This window comes from Natator depressus, chromosome 7 (genome assembly GCF_965152275.1).
Source record: "Natator depressus isolate rNatDep1 chromosome 7, rNatDep2.hap1, whole genome shotgun sequence".
NCBI lineage: Eukaryota > Metazoa > Chordata > Testudines > Cheloniidae > Natator > Natator depressus.
This window is the reverse complement of record NC_134240.1, coordinates 26,514,258-26,539,070: the sequence shown is the minus strand read 5'-3', so window position 1 is coordinate 26,539,070 and position 24,813 is coordinate 26,514,258. Positions and strand designations below refer to the sequence as shown.

The following is a 24,813-nucleotide window of genomic DNA, read 5'->3' as shown; positions in this document are numbered from 1 at the left end:
TGGCTTTTGGTCAGTAAAGTATATAAACAAAATGTAATTTTCTATGCAATTATAAAGGTCACACAAAATACTATGTTTTAGAAAACCACTCAAAGAGTATATTGCTCACTAAGTCCTTAATTCTGAAAACACTTCCAAGCATGAGTAACTTTACCTACCTTACATAAGTAAAGTTACTCTGGTGTGTAAGTGTTCGTGGGATTGGGGCCTAAGAGACAGTTTCCTTTTTGAAAAAGTTTGTGTAACAGTAACAGGAAGATAAATTACTTTGAATGGTAGCAATTAGAGAAATGAGGAGTGTGATGAATTTACCATGTGGAAAACATCTTATATTGTTTATAGTCATTAAACTTAGCTTTAATGACACTACACTGATTTTCAGAAAGAAACAGTTTATTTGATGAATAGAAACAAGCTGATCAACAGTAAGTACTTCCCATACACATGATAATAATGTTATGATCTCTAAATACCTTGGTACTTCACACTTTTACTGGACATTAAATTACAATGACTGTCTAATACATGCCCACTGGTAATTTCTAAGGATTCCTTAGTTTCATATCAATGTCCTTAACCACATATCAATATCACAATCCAGAACATGCCACTCACTTGAGAAAATTATTACATGAAGCACTATCAAATGAGGGGTTAAGGTAAATAGAGAATACTGACCCATTGTTGTAGAACATCACATTCCAACATCACTCTACACAAAAAAACAAAAAACAACCCTCCCCCCACACACATTGCAGATATAGTTTGTGTCAACACATCTGAGGTCTTTTCATAAACACTGTTGAAAAAGGAAATTTAAACCCACTTTCAAATGAAAGTCAATGTGCAGTTACGTGCATACTAGATACACAAAATTCATTAAATACAAAATTCATACTGTACATTTAAATGAAAGAAAGAATGTGCAGTACAAGCCTGATTCCACACTAAAATAATAATTATCTTAAATGTTAGCCAAAAGTTGGTTTAATTGGTTACATTTGGAAGGGGGGGGGACTACCAAACATTGCTGAAATAAAATATTTTCCCAACATCACAGTGTTTATTGTAAACCCCGAGATTCTATTTCAGTATATGAAAAGATTTTTCTCCAAACATCATAGATATCACATGAAATGAAAAAAACAAAATGTTAGACAAATTTTTTTTCTTTCGGGGCTAACTCATAGCCCCTGATAAAAGTTTAGATCAATACTCTTACAATATGAATGGAGCAAAAAGTGCTCCTAAAATAATGTCTGTGACAAAATTGGCACATACATATAAATATCTAACTATACAGTTTTGTTTTTATGACCCTATTTTCCCCTAGTTTATTTCCTACTTCAAGTATTCAGTTGCAGAGTTAAGGTAAAGACCTGATTGTAAGAGACACAGAAGGTTGTCCCTTACCGTGACAACAAGTTCTTCACAAGAAACTAGTTCTGTTGTCTGAGTTTGCAAGTGCAACATTTGTCATATGTGCTAAATAAACTCCAAGAGCTTTGCTGTTTTGAAAACAAAGATCTAAAATTCCATTGATAGTTAAAGGACAAACTTTTTAAACATGAATGAATTTGGATCACTTATGCTATCCTAATTCTATACATTTTATTCTATTTACTGAGATGAAACATCAAGAAGGACTCCTGCTTGACTTAGTTGCTCTTTATTTGTACCAAAAATGATGGTACAACTAAATAAGATACTGTTTTCTACACAACAATCATTTTAAAGGGGTTAATATAGGTATGGCTCACACAGGATGTTACTTCAGGGATAATTGCACCAATGATTTCAAAAAATAACATTTTTCTAAATTCAGTGCAAGACTTTCAGAATAACCACATTAGAATCCTTTTTTTACAGCAGCAAAGAAAAACTACTAAGAATTAAGGCCACCCATGCTTAAATTCATTGTTTGTCCTTTAATAATGCAAATATTCAATTGCCACTCACGTCAGTATAGAACTACTTCTTCCCCTGACAAAAAGAGAGATGCATAAGTAAAACAGTTGAACATTTGCAAGTTTGCCAGACTGACTGAAAATGGTTATGAAGTTGTAAGGATCCTCTCTCTGAGGAAGTGGTAGAGATTTAACTCTCATTTGTGTCTCATCACTCCATTAGAAAGACTTCAGATTTTTCTTTTTCCTGGCATGTGCTTTAAATTATTCATCTTTACTTGAAATTCTTTGTTGATACAGACAGCTTTTCATTTCTCTTTACTCACTGATATTTTCTTGTTTAACATTGAAAATTCATTGGGATCCATGATGGAGGCTGTTTGTTCACTATAGAAAACAATGACAAATGGTCCTTCATTTATAGGAGGCCTAATGCATATACTGTATTCACAGCATTCTTATCTTGATATATTTATGAGTCCCAGCTTTTATTAATACATACCTGTATGCATGTGGATGGTAAAAGGTTGATCCACTTCTGTATATGTCTGCATGTATACACATATGTACATTTTCATACCTCAAGCTTTTACCATCAACTAATATATAAATTTGGTATGTAAATTATTGATGATCAATTTAGATGCCCCATGCATTGTCAGAGACACACACCATATTTTCATAAGGCTAATCCTTGCCAACAGCAAGTAGTACCAAAAATTGATTTCATTTCCAACCTGGCCCAGAGCTTAATACTCGTTACACTATCAAAATGTGATTATTTGAGTAACAGTAGATAAGAAAACAGAGGAGGCTTTTACTTAGTTTTTACTTTTCTGGAAAGCCCACTTCTAACTGGGGGTAAGATTAACGCAGACTCCATTATATAACAGTGTACTAATACCTCGAATGCACTTTAGAAGTGTTACTGTAGAATACGCTAGGCAGAATCAGCAGATGAAGATACTGCACCTAACAGAACCTGAATTACACATTAAAAATCAATACCAATTAATCAGCATTGGTTAAAAGACTCCATTTAACTGAACTTCATTAAATAATAATATTCTGAACACAAGGCCCATTAAAGGTGGAAATGAAGTTCTTATAATTTCTGATTGAGTCCCCTTCATTATCATCCAGAGTATCTGACTTCATAATGACTACAAGAAATAATGGAGAAGACATCAATTTATGCAGCATTTCATCTGTTAACAACCTCAGCATTCATCTTCTGTTTCTATGATCTGCTCCAGGATGTCATGGTTACATTTGGAGATCCACTGCAATAGAGTATCAGCTTAATTCTGCAGTGCTGCATTTTTTCCTCCTCTTTCTCCAGCTCCTCTGATAACTGTAACAACACAATAAACCATTCCAATTATTAAAATGCTTGACAAGTACAAATAGTCCCAATTCTTACCCAGTCAAGGCTCTCACGGAAGTGAGAAGAAATTTTGCTTAAATAGAGAGTGAGTTAGAACTTAAAGATGTCCAGATTTGAACCTATTATATTTATAGAATGCCAGTCAACCTAGTACCTAGGCCCATGTTTATTTCTTCTACTGTTTACTTGTACAGCAAGATCTAAAAGACTGGGGCTGCTTTTAAATTCCAAAGATGTGAGAAACCACTGGATATTGTGATTTTTTTTACATGTTAAACATATTTGCGTTTCTTATGCAAATGGGCAGGATCTTAGGAGTGGAAGTGGTGCAGTTGCTGACAAACCTAAAGGTCTTTATTTTGAAAGAAGGCAAGATCCTTTCATTTGCCTGCAAGTAGAAAAGCAATTACTATTTGAAATAAGAGCCTGGTGCTGCTGCCCCCCGCCTCCCCCCCAAGAGGTGCTGAGGGCCCTTAATTCCCAATGAATTCCATGGCAGGTCAGGGTATTCAGTACCTCTCAGGACCTTCCAGAATTGAGAGTACTGAAAACAACAGAACATTTTACCAGTATATTTTAAAGTAAGTCCATTTCAATTTGCTAGAAAGTAGATTGAGGTATTTTAGAAATGCAAATCTCAGATTTATAGAAGGTTAAAATATACAAATGTTCACTATGACCATTTTTGTCTTGTAACCACTTACCCACAAGAATTGTACTTACTAGTATGAGTAGTGTTATTGAAGTCAATGGGATTTCTCAAAATAATAAGCACTACGGGTCGGAGTCACAACCCTAGGAAGTTAGTGGAAAGACTCCTACTGCCTTCCATGGGCTTTGGATCAGGCATAAAATCTGGTAGTAAGTATATGCAGGGTCAGGCCCAACTCATTGTAATTGCAACAGAACTCAAGTAACAATAAAATGCCTAACAGCCTTGAATACAGTGCAGTCAAACAGTCTTATTCAGTACATGTATATGTCAGAAAGTGGGGGGGGGAGAGAACCAAACAATTATTCTGCAGTGCATGTGCACATTAATTTATTGAGTTTGTGAATAAAAAAGGACAAATGCATTTACCTACTAGGATTCTCAATTGTTGGTCTCACTTTCACGTAACTGACAAGTTTCCCAAATGTTTGTTTAAAAATGACATAAAATGTATTATTACATTCAACAAATCATCTTTCTGGTCTTGATACTGTTAAAAGACTATGATGAAGTTGTTTTGTAAATAGAATTATTTGGCTAAAATGGCGTTTTATTTTTAAAAGCTAACACTTTATCAGTGTGGTTATTCTGAAAGTGCAGCTCCACACTGCTTAAGTGCTGTGGACAAACAAACATGCAAATAATTTGAAATCTGTATTTATAGGTACATATCTGTGTGGTGGCTGCATATATTTATAGTCAGATGAACTATCAATCTTCCTACAAGAACGTCTTACAATTCTTTTGGTTAAAACACTTAGGGCCTGATCCAAAGCCCATCCAAGTCATAGGAAAGATTCCCACTGACTTAAACGGGCTTTGGATCAGGCCATTGAATAGGAAAAAAACGACTTCTGCAGAGCTGGAAAGCAAGGGAGTTCCTAAAGTAGATCATGTTACTAGTTCTGGCACATAAAATCTTTGCAAACTTTTTATGAAAACTGTAAGTCAGAGCACGTGTTACATTTTGTGAACTCTGCATAGTTCCCATTCTTTTGTGTACTGAGGATTTTATAATCATCCAAAGAGATATATAGATACAGGAAACACCCATGGAAATTAATTAGAAGTGTACATTCCTGCAAGTATTAGAACAAAAAATGTCTACACCATTTTTTTAACAGGTTGGGAAATGAATAAAACAACCACAGTGATTGTTTTATCACAATCTTCTATATACCTTGATATTTTACAAGCTAAAGCACCTTTGCAATTAACACTCATTTATGCTGTTAAAAGTAAAGAACTCAGATCAAACAATGCTAGTCTGAGGAAAAGCAATCAAAGGCAAAATACAATCTCTCTGAAGTCCATTTTCCTACTTTTCATTTAGGGTTTGATGTACAATAACAGAACTCCTGGATAAAACTCCACCCACTTAATCAACCAATCCATTCTTTAGGAAACTAGATTATTGGAAGTACACCACACATGGGAAATGCACAAAATTTTTCATATAAGTCAAATAAATGTATAAAAGGATATTGCTGTCAAACGCCTACTAGGTCTGAGTAAATATAATTTATATTAGTGTTTCTTCAATGCAGTACACAGCCTACACTGAAAAAAATATAAACCTAAGATTTGGCTAGATATATTGGACCTGATATTCAGAAGTGCTGAGCACCCAGAACTCCGAGTGATGGCAATGGGAGCTACAAGTGCTCAGCACCTCAGAATGTCAGTTAGATATCACTGAATGAAAATTACACAGAGATCTGAAGATATAAAAAGTGTGATTGCTCATAATGTATTTTCAGAATATTTTTCTTTTGGATAAAGACACCTGCCTGATTACTAGTTTCTGCCTCCAGTCCTTTCCTTTCAGTGGTTATTTGCAGAGAGGGTAAACACAAAGGGGTTAAAGGGGAAACTGTTTAATAACGGTAGTAAAATGCAAGCTATTTCTGACATCTGGGTTAATGTCCATTATGTTCCATATGCTTTCCAAATGTTTGCAACAAGCACCCGCATACAAAAACAGATACTCATTCACATAGCCTTAAATTGCCCTCTTCTAACCTGTTACACATTGTACCAGCATAAAAGACCAACAACTGATATGGTCATTAGTGAGTGAGAGAGAGAAAATAGCCAGTTATTGTTAGAAAATTGGTATCTAACCAAATGTTGGTACTACAAAGCTATCATTAATCAAAATCCAGTAGGGCCATTTCTGCTCCTTAACAATCTATTAGAAGACATCTGCATTATGACTTAATATCTTTAGAAATGTTGTCAGAATGAATTCCCTGTATTCCTAGTGAAGATTTATTTATTATTATGATCAAAGTACTAACAGATCATGTTAAATAATTTACTTTTCTTGCTCTAAGCAACTAGCCAAAACAGTAATAATTCAAAAATAGGATTAGAGACCATTGATACTAGCAGTTTTAATACTGTGCTATGGAATGCCACATTAAAATCTGAATGCAATTGCGATCCAAATGCATTCTTAAGTATTTGTGGTCAACCCCAAACTATGAAATATTGAGATGGGTAATGAAAAATGGCATGGAACTCTATTCCTGATTCTGCCACTGACTCACTATCTGACCTTGGGACCTTTCTATGCCTTAAACCCCCTTATATCGGAAGGTAATTAACACAGAACTACCTCACAAGGAGTTGTAAGGCTTAATACCTTTAATGTGCTTTGAGATTCTTGGATGTGTGCTAAATATTATTATTTTTCAGTCTCTGTATTTGATTAAAACTATATACCATAATAAAAGATTACTTTCATATACTGAATTACAAGTAAAAAGTGAGTCTGTGGTTTGTTCAGATACTTGTAACTGTCAATATTAGCATGTATTACAGAATAGGTGATTCTCAAGGTCTTCAGTGATAAGTACCATGTGGGCATAACTGAAAAACTGCAGTTGGATTCAGCTAAGAATCTGCTCATGTCTTCAGTGCAATTCTGCATTTTAGATCAATGAGAATCTTGAGGACTGTTTTTCCCCTTCCTCTCAAGTGCAGATGCAAACATGGTCAAAATTTAGAAACTTGAAATTCAACACTCGGGACAACATTGGGTGCTTTTGTATGCAAATCTAATAGAAATGTGCTCCACTATAATTTTTCTTATATTAATACATTATTGAACACAATAGGCTACCTACAATTTAAACTCCTCTGTCACTGCAACCTGAGGACTTGTATTGTTCCTGTAACTTTTTGACTGCCAAATTCTTGGGAGGGGACAGTCAAATCCACAAAGAAGATTTTGAATGAATAAAGATCTGCCTGTTTCTAAATGAGTATAGCATTCTGTCAAACACTGCTATATGGATTTAAAAGTCTGTAGCATAGAGGGCCAAACCAGGAGAAATAATTAAAATATAATTTTTTATCCAACCTGAAATAGAAAACTTGCAATACTGAGATGCCAAAGACACCTAAGACACTTGCTGAGTTAAGTGAAAAGGTAAAATCTTGTTTGAATTTATAGCATTCCTTCAGTGTCCCTCTAGGAGTTTGGCTTTATGCCAGTGTTCCTTGTTAAAAATTTGTTAAACGTGTTTGGCATTAATGCAAACACAAAGTACTCATTTGTTACAAATTCTATTGGAATGCATTCATTTAAGGCAATGAAGTAGTTACCAGAAAAGAAAAAATGTTCATTAAGTACATTTTAAAAATACAATGATGTATGCAGTGCATAACTATGGCGCCCCAGTGGCTATATAAATATCTGACAGAATAACCACAAGTTGTGTTTGGTTTGAAATTGGACTCTTTTAAACATAACTGATAGAACAAAAACAGGTTTTGTTTGTTGTCAAAACTGATGTTAGTTTTTCTTGTTTAGAACTAGTTACAATAACCAAAGTTTTGGCATACAATTTCTTACATCTCAAATCAATAAAACATACAGGTTAAAATAATGCAGAAGGAAGTCTCTTGCATCAAATTGTAAACTGAGCACTGCATATTCTATCCAGAAAACAAAACACCCTGCTTTCAGGATAGCAAATTTTAGTCATTCTTAAAAATTCCACATAGAGGAAATGACACCTGTTAGTTTTGCTATTGTCTGACAACATTTGGGTACATGAGGCAAAATGGGCACCGTTTAGTCATAGTACAGCAAGAATAAAACAAACATCCCAAACCCTGTTTAAACAATTTAAATCTTAATAACTTACCCTCTTCTTCATGGTAACATTAAATATTCCTGAATAACGATAATTTCTTTATGAGAGACCATTTTGAAGTTTGTTTCTTAGACTTTAGAGACTATCATTAAATTGTTAAAACAGAATCATTCCTCCTCTTACTATACGTTGCTTTACAGATTATTTCCAGTAAATCTTAAAATAGTAAAAGTATGAGATAAACTATCCTTTTTGAAGATTCCAAATAAAAGTAGATAGAGTGAAGTAAGACAATGCAGGTATAAATATTTAGTGATTCGCAATAATCTTCTATAAAACCAATACTTTTAAAGAAAGGACTTTGTTCATTTTCTGGAAGGGTAATTCAGAAATGATCACATTTTGTTATTTATGTTTTAAATTCTTTACACAATAAAGTTAATCTGCACAGAAAGATCTAGAGCTGGCAGAATTCCTGCATAGATCTGGTGAATTTTCCAGATTTCTATAATGCCAGAATTGTCAAACTACCCTAACAGCTTTCTTTGACAGGATTGTGGATGGAGGCAAGTGGGAGATGTGGTACATCTTGACTTTAGTAAGGCTTTTGATACTGTCTCGCATGAGTTTCTCACAAACAAACTAGGGACATACAACCTAGATGGATCTACTGTAAAGTGGTTGCATAACTGGTTGGAAAACTGTTTCCAGAGAATAGTTATCAGTGATTCACAGTCAAGCTGGAAGGGCATAGAAGTGGGGTCCTGCAGGGATCAGTTCTGGGTCCAGTTCTGTTCAATATCCTCATCAATGATTTAGATAATGGCATAGAGAGTACACTTATAAAGTTTGTGGCCAATACCAAGCTGGGAGGGGTTGCAAGTGCTTTGGAGGATAGGATTAAAATTCAAAATGATCTGTACAAACTGGAGAAATGGTCTGAAGTAAATAGGATGAAATTCAATAAGGACAAATGCAAAGTACTCCACTTAGGAAGGAACAATCAGTTGCACACATACAAAATGGGAAATGATTGCTTAGGAAGGAGTACTGCGGAAAGGGATCTGGGAGTCGTAGTGGATCACAAGCTAAAAATGAATCAAATACATTTAGTTTGGAGAAGAGAAGACTGAGGGGAGACATGATAACTGTTTTCAAGTATATAAAAGGTTGTTACAAAGAGGAGGGAGAAAAATTGTTCTCTATAGCCTCTGAGGGTAGGACAAGAAGCAATGGGCTTAAATTGCAGCAAGGGTGGTTTAGGTTGGACATTAAGAAAAACTTCCTGTCAAGGTAGTTAAGCACTGGAATAAATTGCCTAGGGAGATTGCAGAATCTCCATCATTAGAGATTTTTAAGAGCAGGTTAGACAAACACCTGTCATGGATGGTCTAGATAATACTTAGTCCTGCCTTGATGCAGGAGACTGGACGAGAATTTCTCTTGAGGTCCCTTCCAGTCTAATGAGTCTATTTTATGAATTGCTAACCTGAGTTACGAAAAACAGCAGATACCACAGGAATGAATAAAATCAAATTGTTCCAAATCATCTGGGCAATGAGAGTCCTTGAAAACTACTGTACCATTATATGATAGAACTAGATGAAGTTTGTGAGCCTTGAGACTATTTAGACAAGGATGCTTTCTCTACTAGGAATGTTTATAAATCAAAGTTAGGACACTGATGTTACTTGATAGATTTTTTTAAAAGATACTTTTTTATAAAAACAAGTCTAGTGCAAAAACAACGCTATCAGAACTGTGCCAAAATTTAAAACATATTCTTCAGTGTGTAATTTCCACACTGAAATAAAAAGGAGATCACAGGAACTCCATTGAGAATCACTTCAAAATATGTTCTCACAGGGCCTGAATCAAAGTTTACTGAAGTCAATGGACAAACTGCCTTTGATGTCAATGGGCTTCGGATCAGGCTCAGAGAGGGCAGAAAGGAGTAGTCACTAGGGCACAAAGCTATTTGTCAGGATGCTAATGTCTCCCCCAAGGCGCAGAGTTTGAAACAGGACATTTGCTAACATTTTAAATGAGCAGAAATATTGAATCATGAAGTGGCTCAAACGACAAGAGTTCCCAACATGATGCGAAAAACTGGCAATAGTAGAGATCACCTAATGAAATTTGATGGAGCCTTTTTCATCCTTGCTGATGTGGAATGCCATTTATTCTCCTGCTAGGGACTAATTAGAGGCCTTGTCTGAAGATCAAGGTTTTGCAATCTCTGCTTCTTAATAACATGGTTTGCCCGTCCGCCACCTGGGACAAGGCAAGGTACTCTCTTTTACTCCCAAACAGCAGGCACTGCCTTAGGCCTGTGCATGTGCAGGCAGGAAACTGTTCCGGCACTTTCAGTAATTTAACCACTTCGCTATTGGCCTTCTATAACCATACTCAAAGTCCTGAATAAGCAGTGACCCATCCAACAGGAGTGCACCTATTTAATATAAATTACTATGTGATTGGATATCAGATAGTAAGGGAAAACTTAATATATAATTATGATAATAAATGATGACATCAGAACTATGTGGTCTATTTATAGACGAAGCGGAGGACACAAATCAACAAACCATTTATTTTGTTTCAGAGTTAGAGACAATTCAAACTTTTAGTGGCTGACAAATTAAGTGGTTAAATAAAAGCTGTGTCAAGCCCCCAATCTAATAAGTCATCTTATTAGGAAGTTGTGATGCCCTGCTTGCCCTGGCTTGTGGCTTGTCTGCTCTTCTGAAAGATCTCCTGCTGGGACCTTTGTGGCATTACATGAGGCAGAGAAGGCTGCTGCAATATATGAGCCTTGATTCTGAACAGCCAAAACAGCAGGAGAACTAAGCTGCAAAGAATTAAACATGTAACAACTCTACGGCACAGACAGTGATTGAGGTTGGCCCTTTTGCTGTTGACACATTCTGGCCCCTGTAGGTTGTGGTCACTAAGCCCATTAGAGTTGCAGTGTGGCAACAGCTAGTTCAGCAAGTTCAATATGTTTTTGTTTTATTTCTAAACACAGGGCGCAAGCTCGCAGCGATAGCAGAACGAAGTAAGGCAACAGAACCATGCTATAAACACAGTCGTCATTGTCAGGGATGTGAAATTTGTTTTCAAACTGTTTATTTTTGGCAGATGGAGGTTGGATGTATATTTGCATTTTGTTAACTGTATTTTAATTTCAACTAACTGCATACTTTAAAAAAAAAACAAAACAAAAGCCCTGAGTGATGTTATTTCCTTTTAAAAGAGAAAATTGTCACTAGTTAGAGCAATCTCTTTGTTACTAGGAATTCATGGAAAAAATGAAAACAGATGGCATGAACCCACTAAAATCTCATTTGGGGTCAATCCCATTCACTGACACTCACTATAATTAAATCCACGCTCCTCAGAAGTCTGGCAAAAAGATATGCAAAATACCTCTCATTCAAAAAAACCCCAGAGAACGTGAAATGAGCTCTAAATGCTAAACGCACTTAAACAAATGAGATCTCTATATGATCAAGACAGATTTAGGGCGAGATTTAAAAGAAAAAAATCCTAGGCAAGTCATTTAAGCTAGGCGATATGTATAACACACACATTTTAAAATGGTGATCCTCCCTCCACAGGATTAGGCTTTTCGGTGCACTCTGTGAATGGTGAAAGCTTCTACTCCTTGCCAGGTAAGGTGACTATCAGGGTGTTCCTGGATACTGAGAGCGTTCTCAAAAATGAGTGTTTGATCCCGTTTTTCTAAACTCCTGCAGACCTGTCACCTGAAGGAGCCACTGGCCAGCGCAGATGGTGCAAATGACAGCTGGCCGAGTGCATGTGTCCCTCAAAGAATTCCTTGCCCACCAAACCTGTTGTAAATTGCCAGCCTGCTTTTGGCCCACCTCAAGGCCTCTTGGAGACTGTCTACCCCCACTGCATGAGTCCTCGAGCCTAACACTCCCCATATTTAGACTTAAATCCACAGGGCAGTGGCGAAGGAGGAGGAGGAGAAGGGAGCTGCTTGGCTGAGCAGGAGTAGGAAATTTCTCTTGGTCTATGCATATTTCCCCGACACCCTCATCCCATCCCTGCACAGGTGAGGTGATAGGCTTTACGCTTTAAAATATGGTCACTTAACATCATTTAGCGGCTGGTGAATATGCAACCCCATGCAGTATGACTAGTAGATTCTGATCCTACTATTTCATGGGAGTAGCCAGCTACCTTTTCCAGACAGACACAAAGCTGCTGGCAAGAGCAAAGCACATTCTTTGTCAGCTACCACTGAAGAAGGAATAGCTTTCCCTCTCATCCCCCATTTTGTGTTCTTGATAGTTGGCCTGAACTGAGTTAGGTCGTAGCTATGGAAATCCATTGGTTGATGGGCTCTGGAATCTCCAGTTTTGTGGGATTTACCTTTTCTGTCACGCCTAGAATTGCAGATAGCAAGTTGGGGATTAGAAGGGAATACTCCCATGTATATTGGCCTGGCACTGAGAAGTTTGTTCTAGTTTCCCCTGCAAGAGTCAGCTGATAGTTAACAGTGAAAACTGTCTGTAGTTGTGTTTAGCTAACTCAAGTTACCGTGGGTTTCACTGTGCCTTGCTCCTGGAAGCACATTGGTCACTACATTTTTGTTGTGCTGGAGTGCCTCGTGCTAGTGGTTGGAGATTCAATGCAAAAGGATCATAAGCACAGAGCAGGGATGCAAGGGAGCTAGTTTTGTGCCTGGATCAAGTGTGTGGACAGATGTTAAGATGGAACACAGATTTGAAGTACTTCATGTGTGGGCCCGTTTCTTTCCCCTGAGGAAAAGGCTGGATTCTTGGCTTGGGAGGACATGTCTTCTTGGAAATGCTGGGCACAGAGTGGTGTTCTTGGAGCTGATGGCTCCTGTGAATTGGCAGAGAATTGCTGGGATTATCATTTTTGGTCTGGTAGCCATTTTGTTATTTGATTTAATACATCGAGCCTGAGATGACATGCACATGCTTTTTCAATCACACGGGGGGCAAAAGCAAAGTTTGTTTATTTTTAAAGTTTTGTGTAAGCTAATGTGCTTGACAACCTTGTTCCTTGGACATGCATATTCATACTGACAGTTATGCCTCTAGTCACACAATGGGCTTGTCTATACAGCACCGGCTAAGCACGCTAGAGAGGAGTGCTCTAACATGTTGAGCGCCAACTGCCCAATGTAGACCCTGCTGGCATGCTCTGAAAAGTAGCTAATTCACGTTAAGATACAGAGCTATGTTAATGCAAAATAGATACCTTTTAAAACACATCAGCAAGGTCTGTATAGGGCAATTAGAGTGCATCACATTAGTGTACTTTACAAATCCCCTCTGGCACAGTTTGCCACACAGTGTAGACAAGCCCTCGTTGTTGGGGTTTTTTTTTTTTGTGATTTAAACAAATTATTAGCACACTGTTTTACTAGTGCGTTCTGTTAGCTATTAGTCATGTACTGCTCAAATGGAAGTTATTAGAATCTGAAACCATCACTTGATTGCTGTAGTGTGTTGCAATTAGGGTTGTCAAGTGATTAAAAAATTAATTGCGATTAATCGCATGATAAAAAATTAATCATGATTAATCGCACTGTTAATAATAGAATACCATTTATTTAAATATTTTTGGATGTTTTCTACATTTTCAAATATACTGATTTCAATTACAACACAGAATACAAAGTATACAGTGCTCACTTTATATTTATTTTTGATTACAAGTATTTGCAATGTAAAAAAACACAAAATAAATATTATTTTTCAATTCACCTAATACAAGTACTGTAGTGCAATCTCTTTATCATGAAAGTTGAACTTCCAAATTTAGAATTATGTATAAAAAAACCCTTGCATTCAAAAATAAAACAATGTAAAATTATAGAGTTTGCAAGTCCACTCAGTCCTACTTCTTGTTCAGCCAATCGCTCAGACAAACAAGTTTGTTTACATTTGCAGGAGGTAATGCTACCCGCTTCTTGTTCACCTGAAAGTGAACAGGTGTTCTCATGGCACTGTTGTAGCTGGTGTCACAAGATATTTATGTGCCAGATGCGCTAAAGATTCATATGTCCCTTCATGCTTCAACCACCATTCCAGGAGACATGTGTCCATGCTGATGATGGGCTCTGCTTGATAACAATCCAAAGCAGTGCGGACTCACGCATGTTCTTTTTCATTATCTGAGTCAGGTGCCACCAGCAGAAAGTTGATTTTTTTTTGGTTCGGGTTCTGTAGTTTCTTCATCAGAGTACTGCTCTTTTAAAACTTCTGAAAGCAAGCTCCACACCTCGTCCCTCTCAGATTTTGGAAGGCACTTCAGATTCTTAAACCTTGGGTCGAGTGCTGTAGCTATCTTTAGAAATCTCATATTGGTACCTTCTTTGCGTTTTGTGAAATCTGCAGTGAAAGTATTCTTAAAATGAACAACATGTGCTGGGTCATCATACGAGAGTGCTATAACAGGAAATATATGGCAGAATGTAGGTGAAACAGAGCAGGGGACAAACAATTCTCCCCCAAGGCATTTAGTCAGAAATTTAATTAATGCTTATTTTTTTAATGAGTGTCATCAGCATGGAAGCATGTCCTCTGGAACAGTGGCCAAAGCATGAAGGGGCATATAAATGTTTAGCATATCTGGCACATAAATACCTTGTAATGCCGGCTACAAATGTGCCATGAAAATGCTTGTTCTCACTTTCTGGTGACATTGTAAATAAGAAGAGGGCAGCATATCTGCCTTAAATGTAAACAAACTTGCTTGTTTTAGCGATTGACTGAACAAGAAGTAGGACTGAGTGGACTTGTAGGCTCTGAAGTTTTACATTGTTTTGGTTTTGAGTGCAGTTATATAACAAAAATAAATCTACATTTGTAAGTTGCACTTTCACAACAAAGAGATTGCACTACAGTACTTGTATGAGGTGAACTGAAAATTACTATTTCATTTGTTTATCATTTTTACAGTACAAATATTTGTAAGCAAAAATAATATACACTTCAATTTCAACTATAACACAGAATACAATATATATGAAAATGTAGAAAAACATTCAAAATATTTAATACATTTCAACTGGTATTCTATTATTTAACAGTGAAATTAAAACTGTGATTAATCATGATTAATTTTTTTAATTGTGATTAATTTTTGGAGTTAATCATGTGATTTAATTGCAATTAATCAACAGCCATAGTTGCATTGTATGCTTATTTTATTGCAAGATAAATAATTCTAATTATGAAGCAAATGAAGACACCTTTGAAGTAATTTAGAGATGTATTACATATGGTAAGCCTGTTCTTGCATTAAACAAAATATAGTTTCACCTTCTGCTCCTTCAGACGATTCTTAAATAACATATTTTTGCACATGGCTTATCACAGGAACCTGTTCATTTATGCCTAAAGCTTGATAGTTAAAGTGATATCTTATTTTAATTTCTAGAGGAAAGATGCAATTCTTTGAAATGCTAACATGATTTGTTGTTTTGAAGCTGGACCAGCTAGCTGTACTAGCTCTTAGAACTGACAGAACAATACCGTGCCGCCTGAACATGAGAAGCTACTTCTTACTTTTCAAATACGAATCCAAACAGCATGCAACAATTTGAAATCTAACCCATGTGGGCTAATTATGCAACACTTAATACTTTAGGCCCCAATGCTATGAGCTGCTCTACTCTTCAGGTCTGCCCATGCAGTTTTCAGTACAGGATCAGGAAGACTTAAGGCCCAATTCAGGTGAACACATATGAACACGCTTTAATGTTTTGACTTCAACAGGATTTAAACATGCACTTAAAATTAAAAATATGCTTAAGTACCCTTTCTGAACAGTGATGCTTTCCTGAATTGGGGCCTTAGAGACGATCTTTCTACCATGGGGCAGTTACAGAGCATGGGTAAGAATATATCATGGAGTCACTGACAAGTCTTTACAAGAAGCATTGATGCAGTAAGGAAGGAAAAAATAAAATAGAGACAACCAATTTTTTTTAACGAGACCTTAGGCCACAATCCTGCAAAGATTTACGGGTGTTCTTAACTTAAAGCATGTGAATAGTCCTACTGAGGTTTACGGGACTATTCGTGTACTTAACGGTAAGCATGTGTAAGAGTGTACAGGATCAGGGCCTTAGACTACAAGTTCTCAAAGGCAGGTAACAAAGTTAGCTATGTGACTGTAAAGCACCATGTAAATTTACAGCACTATATCCATGAATTTCAATGTTTAAATAGTAATACAGTATAACAAAGGGCACTATTAAAAAAGCAAACAATTTCTACTTGGCATGTTACTACACATTTGGTATATTACAAATGAAACTAATCTAAAAACTGCACTTATTTTGGGGTTGTGACCTGACAAATAACAAAAAATAACCAGAACAACCCAACACACAATTGCAATGGTTAGTATTTTTATCCCACAACAACTTCTTTCCCCTCTAGCTCATTTTCTTTTCCCCTGTTGTTCCCCCGTTCAAACTGTGGCTGGAGCCTGGAGCTAACCACCCCTATTTTCCCTTTTGTTTCAGTTGTGCTCCTTTCCAAGCACCTTTCTTTTCTCCCCCTTCCCCTTAGTAGTGCTTTTACAGCTGTATCCATCTTGGTTGCCAGCCTATGAAGAGCTCATTTTCTGAGTGGTGACACTGTGACAACTCAGAATTACCATCACCATCTACTTTACTTGCATACTACAGGCCTATTGATTGGAATGAAGAGAGTCACCATGGAGGTGAGTCACAAAGATATCTTTGAGGTCAGCAGAGCGTCAGTTTAAATAAAAGAGTAAGAAGAGAGAGACCTTTATTGTGCATCCACAGGGCACTAAATTTTAAATGGCGAAACATCCGTGGAAGTTAATTCCTGAAGACAAACCTGTGAAATTATAATAGAGATAATACAGCCCACACTTTGCTACTTCTGTTAGCTTCATAGGGACTCCCAGGAAAGTCAATGGGACTTATGCTCCTATTTCCCTTGCCTGCTTCTGAATCCCTTTCCCACAGAGACTAATTCTGACACAGGTTACATGAAAGGTTGGTTGATTCAACCAAAGTTCAATGCCTTGTGCATGCTGGTCCCTTTGATTCAGGAAGGGGCAACAAGATTTTATAATATTAGAATGTTTATCAGCCTTTTCCCCTTGCTCTGAATTGAGCCAGACACTTACATGCTGAGGACTAGTGTAGGTTAAAAAGCTCTCTCCTCTACCAGCACCCATCTCTGACCTTCCAAGACTGGTTTTTTTTAATACCTAGATGACTGGCCTCTTTCCCCAGCTCTCATATGCAGCAGCCTACTTTCTGCACCAGGAAATGGCATAACTGAAAGAAAAGATGGCAGGAATCAACAGAGACATTGCTGGAGCATGCAATTCATTTCTGAGGTTATGAGGAGAGATTATGTGGTCTAGAACATAAGGTGTGTGGAAGAAGGCTGCACTGCAGTTGTGGATGGGAAGACATTTTTTGGTGCAGATGCTTACCCATTCCAAACCAAACCAACTCCAATCTTGCTGAGGTTCCCCAAAGCTATTTGTGATTTTGGAACAAATCATTATTTGTACTTTACATCCCTAACCACAGCTTATCCATTGCTTTATAGGCAGAAGCATTTGATTGAATCAGGAGTAGCTTCTTAGCAGCAGCTCAATAACCAAAGATAGTGTAGGTAAGTAGCTGTACTTTCAACCCACAGAGTCACAAAATTAGAGAAGGAAAAGAGGTAGCAACAGTCCAGCCCTCTCACTGCCTCTGCAGGATTATTTCCCACAAAATACTTTCTAATGTTTTGTACAGTTTTATTTTAAATGCCTCAAGGGATGGGTCTTACAGTGTTGCAAAGTGACACTATAATCAAAATAAATTGTTTAATAGGGGTTCATAGAAAATTCAGCCAGTTAAAACAGTTAAATTATTTTCCAGGTTAGAAAACCATTTAGGACCTGATCTCTCCCAGGACTGGAAGAGGGGAAAGGAGCAGCAACTCACAACCCAATTGAAACCTCCCTCCCATCCTCCAGCAATGGGAGTGGAGAGGGAAGCCACTCAAGACCGAATTTCCCCTTCTGGCTTCTTGGGGATCTGCCATAGCTAGAGACCAGAGTTGATTATATGTCTATAGGAAAACTTCCCTAATCAGAGTCTTATTTAAATTATTTAACAAGATAAAGAATTGGAATTATTCACAAGGGAACATTTTAATGAAAATGAGTTTACATATATTGAGATGAAACAATAATTCTAAATAATATTAAAGCAGTTTGTGCATCATGATTTAGAATATTCAGCTATGCACCAGTGTCTATCTTTGTAGAATGCAATTAGCTACTAATGGTGGTTGACACAATCTACATTTGTCAATATTATGACAGTATCAACCTATGTAGGGATTTTGTAAATATACTGAATAAAACAGTGCACTTTTTCCATCTTTATTCCATCCTGTTATGAGCACTTCCTGTTGGCTGAAGGTAAACTGCTTTGCTTACTTTCAATGGACTTGCTTGGTGCTCCTGCTGTTAGATAAACTTTCAAGGATTTTTGTGACAGGTACAAACCTAGACAGGAAAGCTTGTGAAGAAACCCTAAATTAATTATATGTCAACATTCAAGCCACAAGGAGCAGCAACTATCATAAATTTTTTGAAGGTTAGAATCCAATTTTAGTTGAAAATGTAAAGAAGTTCACTAACTCACTTGTAAGTCAGTGCCAAAAAAATGATATATTTTACATTCTTTAATGGCTTGTTTTAGCTAAACATAGGGGAAAAGAAGTTATGATTTTATTCTCCTGAAAACTGAATTGTTAAATCATGTAAAATAATGACAGCTATGAGCCAATACCAAATAGTGTTGAATTTACAAATTGAAATTCAACAATCCCTAATCCTCTCTGTTTTGTTTGTTTTTCAAAAAGATATATAAGGGATAAAACATTTTTGTGCTAAATGAAAATATCTTCACCACTTGGAATGCAGTCATCCCATGCTCATGCCAACAAAACCTTTATACTATACCACACATCATACATTCCCTTTGTCTACATATATATATATGCATGCACACGCGCACACACACACACACACACAGAGTATATAGTTGGTTTTATACATTCTATTAATATTTGAACACAAGAGGGGTTCGAAGAAGGAGAAAAGAGCGAGAGTGTTGAAACAATATTGGTCCACTGAGAGTTGTTTATGTTTGGAAATATTTGCTGTAGTCTTAGTGCTGCTACAGGTTTCTTGAACGCTTTTCAGTTTACGTTTTTCAGCCAGTGATGTTGACATGTCCTGGAGAAAACTCTGAACACTGAAAACAGGAACGAATATGTAGTTAGAATGCTCTAAGGACACTACAAGCTGTGAGGATGGCGGAGCTACACGCTACCCTGTTCCCCTCCATCTCTAAATTATTTTTTTTTACAGGAATGTGGCACAGTACAAGAACTCTAGCTGTGCCCTTGCCCAGCAGAGTTTCCTCACAGTAGCACAGTTCCACACTGTCTTCATTCTGTGCCTCAGCTGGAAGTGGTATTGTCATCCACGCCTAAATGAGAACAGCTGAAAAAGCTGACCATGGTGTGTCAAGGAAGTTACTAATACAATGTCCTTGTGCTCTGTCCTGGTAGGGGTACACTTCCAGCCAAACAGTCTAGGGAGGAAAGATGCTAGGTTAATTATAGCCTTAGCATTAAGAGTGATGGGATTGGGGGAGGAGAAGGGAAGGGAAAGGATATTGGGCCACATTCTGGATGCCGATGTGGGCAGTACATAGGAGCCAGTTATGGCCCCCGATTCTGGGGGCAATTCTATGATGACCCTGGCAGAGATTAGGCTAGCCAAGGGGCTGCCCTAAATCAGGAAGACTTGACATGGACCTCAGGGAGGGATATAGTCAGGTGGGTATATAGCTGTAGTAAAGTGTGCACGGCCACAACCATTACTTACTTCTATGCAGGGGACTGTAGTGAAGGTGGCTGGCTACACTGGCTCTGTACCTACCTGACATTCCTCATGTAGGAAAATACCAAGCAGGGAGATCGAGCTGTTCTCACGGTGCAAAGGGAATGGAGAAGTTCAGAGAATGCAGCCCCTTGCACTGAGCATGAGTAAGAGTGACGAAAAGGTAGCATGGGCTGTTGATTAGAGCAGAGGGTATGAAAGAGTCCTATTACTAACTTGGTGTGAGACCCTGGCACTCAACCCGTTTTTCTCAGTGTAACCACTTATAAAACACGGATAATACTTACCTGGCTTTGCAAAGTGCTTTGACTGCTCTATAGATCCCAACCAAAACCCACTGATGTCAACAAAAGTCTTTCCAATGATTTCAGTAGGCTTTAGGCCAAGCGCTATACATGTAAAGCAATATTGTTATAGTCCCAAAATGCCAACACTCAACGCACACATGCAAACTGTTTTCACCAAATTCTGGCTATCAGCATACATATGTATACACCAGAAATCCTGCAGGCAGCAGCATGAGCACATTGCAGTTAGCTGGCCACCCTGACTGCTTCTTCTGAAAAGCTGTGGATAAATCACTCCACATGTCCTCCATGGGGAAGAGGAATAAGTGATATGGATATCTGGCCACCTGGATATTTTATATGAAAAAATGCTTACATTGTTTGTCCTTATGAAAAGCCAGCCATGCAAATTATTCCTACTCTTCTCAGGAAAAAAAAAACAATCAAACAAAATCCATAGATCCCAAGGGACTGGGCATAGTGGCTAGTGTCAAGAAAAACAGAGTGTATATTCATGCCAGTTTTGCGGTCTATACATGTCTATACATGTGTCTATGTATTGATATGGTGTGGGAGAGGGGTTGTGTTGCTTTCTCCACAAGCCATTCTCACAAAAAATTGATTCTATATGGTGGAAATCTCATGAGACCACACAATCTTGCAAGATTTTAATCATTTTAGGCCAAAATCTGTTCTCAGGACTTTCTGGCTGCATCTGAATCAGAAACAAAAAGTAGGCCCCTTATACATTTGGATCTGACAAGAAACCAAAACTAAAGAGCCGGAGATTTGAATTCAAATCCCTTGACATTTGAAGGGGATTGGTTCTGTGCTTTTTGCTTTGGTCCATCTTTAACACTTCTACATTTGTATGTAAATAATGTTTGCATATCAGTCAAACTAGTCCTAATTCTGTATATTTGATATGTGTAAAAATTAAAAGTAATCTGTACCATGTTTTGCCCTAGTTGGATACTGACCATTTTACCTATACAAGGAGACATATTAGCAGCATATTCTTCACTGTTAAACATCCCACATGGCTGATTGTTACATTTGGACATTAGCAATTTGTTTATTTATCAGAATAACCGTGGATAATAGAATGGCTTGAAGTAGTTTCACTTCCTCCTAAATGATAATAAATTGGCAGCACGAGTGCTGACTTGCTGCAAAACAATTTAATTATTTCAGAGGTTAATGGAGCAACTTCTTTCTGTTGATCTTCCTGTCACCATAGGCTACAAAAGACTGTCTGACAGAGTCCAGTTTTCAGGAGAGGTGTAAGTATAACAGAGATTATCAACATTCAAAGAAAAACTGTCCTCCTCCACTAAATTCTGCAGAGTTAGCATGCAGACCAGTGAAAATGATGAAAGGATTGCAAAACTCAGCAATATGATTTGACTTGTACTAAAATAAAATTAGAACATTACAAGGGTTATGACTCAACATGACTGATAAAATGGCTTCCTGGCTTACAAATAAACACTCTTCTAATGAAGAGATAGAACAAAATGGGAATACTTTAATTGTGAGGTAAAACATCAGTGGCTTCAGATCTTGAGCTGCTTTTTACAGGGGGTCTACAGAACCCCCTTTTACTGTATCTTTCAAGTAACCTTGTCAATGATTTTGTCAAGCTATGTAGACTCCACATTCTTTTGAATGCTGAATTTATGTTTTTTGTAGGAGATGAAGACTGAAAGGGAAAAGGTGGCCTCTGAGAATCAGAGAGGATTAAATTTATTGCTGGTTAAGTGAATAACCTGCTTAATGAAAATGTATTCACTTACAGAAATGTGCCTCTCCTTTTTGTGTGTTGCTGGGCTGAAATGCCTTTAAGCCATGGTAATTCTGTATAATTCAGGACTCCTGTTGATCACTAACAACACTTGGAAAGAAAATATAACCCATGCTATTTGTGAGCAGACAGCATTGCCAAAACAAGCAGAATGCTTCACACATCTTGTAAAAAAAAAAGAATTGGGAGTAACTTCCAGGGAAAAGTATTCCTCCTACACAAAGCACATTAACGTGCTTGCACAAAGTATTCAGTCTATCTAGGATGGTAGCTTACTTGGTGTAGATATCTTAAAACTGCCATTCTGTGGGGAGGAAATTAATTTTGCTGTTTATGCCCGGTTTTTCCCTGACATATGTTTACACAATAATATGTACCAAAATGTGAGCTTAACTTATGTTTGCAGTTACCATAAATATATGCACAAATCAAGTAATTGTACCTGCAAATGGCCAAATATGTTTCTGACCATTTGTGAACACAATTACCCAATTTGCACATGCAATTACTCTAATGTCATGTACAAACAAGGCAAAGAATAGCACATACATTTTTGTGCATGAAGTTGGCCATTCATAGGTTAGAAAATCAGGCCCTAAATGTCTTGGAATTGGGCCACTCTGGATAGAGCCACATTTGCAACTGACAAGGACAAAGAGGCTTTGAGGTTTTTGAGGCTTTGAGTTTAATTCACCACTAAAATTCATAGCTTTTCTCTTTAAATCTGTATCCTTTCAAGAAACTGCAAAAATGTGTCTGGGTTCCTGTAGAATTTTAGAACTTTTCTTTGATTTCTTTTGCTTTTTATAAAACCCTGCAAATAAATGTTCCTATTGGTTATGTAGAATTACATTGTTTGACTGTGTAAACGTTTTCCTTTGATCTCTGATGCATTAATATATTTTCAAGTAGTAAAACAATGAAGCTGAACTGCCCCCACTAATTTTTTTAAAAGACTATGACATTTCAAAGTCATTAATCCCTTATGCAATAGGGTTGGGTGAACAGAATATGAAACAGAATTGACCTCAACTTCAGCCTCTTTCATTACTCCCTTTTCCTTCCTGCAATAGGCCTTCTGATCCAGCACTTGATCTGAAAAAGACACTCCTTTCACTCTGTTTGATTTCAGGCAGTCCAATCAATTTCCCCTCCTCCTAATTTTGATATGGAGTTCAGTAGGTCTGACAGTGTATCTCCTGGGTACAAGCATGAGTCCTCTATTCAGATCTTATTTTGTGGCTGCCATATTTAGAAGCGAGCATTTCTGAGTGGGGAAAACCTCAATCTGAATAAAAGTGCAGATCTTATTGACATAGTGCCAGGGCCTCTGGACTTTCCAGTGAAAGGGACCATCAAAAGTAAGAGGGGAGGAAGGAACTGTTGGAGATGATGGAGAGGGGGAAGACAGAGAGCCTTTGTTGAAGAGGTGACGGAATGGAACAAGAGCATGTTGAGAGTCCAGAAAGGAGTAGGGCTCTGGGGAACATAGCAACTAAAACTCAATGCCCTTACACACTTGTGTTCTAGTAGTTTGAACATGAGACAGGGACTCTGGGTTACTGGCTCACTCTATGACACTGAGCAAGTCACTTAACCTTTCTGTGCCTCAGTTTCCCCATCTGTAAAATGGGGATAAGAATACGTACTGTGACAGGGTCGGGCTAGATGGCTACAGGAGAGTAATAGAAGGCAGATATATTAGCCCCAGGCTAAGTAGGTCCCTTTTCCCTGGGTAAGGTAACAGGGAAGGTTCCAGAACAATCAGGAACCTTCTGGAGACAATTAAGACAGGCTGATTAGAACACCTGCAGCCAATTAAGAAGCTGCTAGAATCAATTAAGGCAGGCTAATCAGACACCTGGGTTTTAAAAAGGAGCTCACTTCAGTTTGTGGTGTGCGTGTGAGGAGCTGGGAGCAAGAGACACTAGGAGCTGAGAGTGAGAATGCGGACAATTGGAGGACTGAGGAATACAAGCATCATCATACACGAGGAGGAAGGTCCTATGGTGAGGATAAAGAAGGTGTTGGGAGGAGGCCATGGGGAAGTAGCCCAGGGAGTTGTGGCTGTTGCACAGCTGAACCATGGGGGCACTCTAGACAGCTGCATTCCACAGGGCCCTGGGCTGGAACCCGGAGTAGAGGGCAGGCCCGGGTTCCCCCCAAATCCTTCCAACTCCTGGTCAGACACAGGAGGAGTCGACCTGGACTGTGAATTCAGAAAAACGGCCAAGCTGAGGGCTGCCGTGAAGCTCCAAGACAAGCAAATCCGCCAACTAAGCACAAGACCCACCAAGGTAGAGCAGGAACTTTGTCACAGTACCAAACATGGTAAAGTGCTTTCAGATCTATCGAGAAAGTGTGATGTAAGTGCAAAGTATTATTTTGTCTTATTGTATGTGGTAGTAATTTTAATGCTTTAAAATACAAAATATATGCAACGTGATTGAGTTATGATTGATTTCAGAACTATGGCCTAACATTTTAAAAGTGAGCAGTGATTTTGAGTGCCTAACTTGAGACACTTTAAAGGGTCCTGATTTTCACAGAGAAGGTGTTCAGCACTTGTCAAGACTCAGGCCCCTTTAAGGTGTCTCAGGTTGGGCATCCAAAAGTCAGTAGTCAGTTTTGAAAATT

At 37.7% G+C, this 24,813-nt stretch overlaps 1 protein-coding gene across 21 annotated transcripts in view; it reads right to left on the bottom strand.

Annotated features, from left to right (window-relative positions):
• Nucleotides 1-416: 416 nt before the first annotated feature.
• ERC2 (ELKS/RAB6-interacting/CAST family member 2) overlaps nucleotides 417-24,813 on the bottom strand; it is an 829,921-nt gene continuing 805,524 nt past the window's right edge. For 18 of the 21 annotated variants that reach the window (XM_074957759.1, XM_074957756.1, XM_074957751.1 and 15 more), the window contains one exon: nucleotides 417-3,261. The gene's annotated coding sequence lies outside the window, so the exon portion shown is untranslated. The remainder of the gene's footprint in view (nucleotides 3,262-24,813) is intronic. The other 3 variants (XM_074957770.1, XM_074957768.1, XM_074957771.1) reach the window with 1 other exon arrangement.